The sequence below is a fragment of the Chrysochloris asiatica genome, unplaced genomic scaffold, assembly GCF_000296735.1.
Source record: "Chrysochloris asiatica unplaced genomic scaffold, ChrAsi1.0 scaffold00005, whole genome shotgun sequence".
NCBI classification, from domain to species: Eukaryota; Metazoa; Chordata; class Mammalia; order Afrosoricida; family Chrysochloridae; genus Chrysochloris; species Chrysochloris asiatica.
In genome coordinates, this window is record NW_006408523.1 from 8,473,149 (window position 1) to 8,474,201 (window position 1,053).

Here is a 1,053-nt window from a genome sequence, read left to right on the forward strand (position 1 = left end):
TTGAAGTTGTCAAGGACTTCATTCTTCTTGGATCAACTATCAACACTCATGGAAGCAGCAGTCAAGAAATCAAACAACGTATTGCATTAGGCAAATCAGCTGCACAAGTCCTTTTTAATGTGTTGAAGAGCAAAGATGTCAGCTTGAGGACTAATGTGTGCCTAACTCAAGCCATGGTATTTTCAATAACCTCATATGCATGCAAAAGCTGGACAGTGAATAAGGAAGACTGTAGAGGAATTGATGCTTTTGAGTTATGGTGTTGGAGACGAATATTAAAAGTGCCATGGGCTGCTAAAAGGACCAATCGATCTGTTCTGGAAGATGTACAGCCAGAGTGCTCCTTGGAGGCCAGGATGGCCAAACTTTGTCTCTTATACTTCGGACATATTGTCAGGAGAGACCAGTTGCTGGAGAAGGATACCATGTTTGGTAAGGTGGAGGGTTAGAGAAACAGAGGAAGACCACCAACGAGATGGATTGGCCAAGTGGCAGCATCGATGGACTCAAGCGTGGCAACAATAGTGAGGTTGGCCAAGGATCAGGCAGTGTTTCGTTCTGCTGTGCATAAAGTCGCTATGGGTCGGTACTGACTCAATGGCACCTAACAACAACAACAGTATTTCTATATATGTGCTGCACATATATCTATGAATATACATATAGTAGAGCATACAGGGGTCTAAGTTAGGAGAAATTCTTAGCCATAACAAGACACCTTGAGAAAATGAGTCACTGGTCCTACAGGCTCAAGTCCTTGGTCTCTAGGACATTAAGGACATACTACATTCTGATGTGGCGCTGTGGGCTAATGCGTCAGACTACAAAGTCATTTGAACTACAAGGTCGGTGGTTCAAGCTCACCAGTTGCTCCTTGGAAACCCTATACAGGGTTGCTATGGGTCGGAATCAGCTTAACAGCACTTAACAACAACAATATCTTACTTTGGTGAGTAGCACCTGGGTCTTAAAAGATTGTGAGTGGCCATCTAAGCTACAATTATTATTCTTTCTCAATCTGGAGCAAAGAAGAATGAAGACAATTAAAGATGC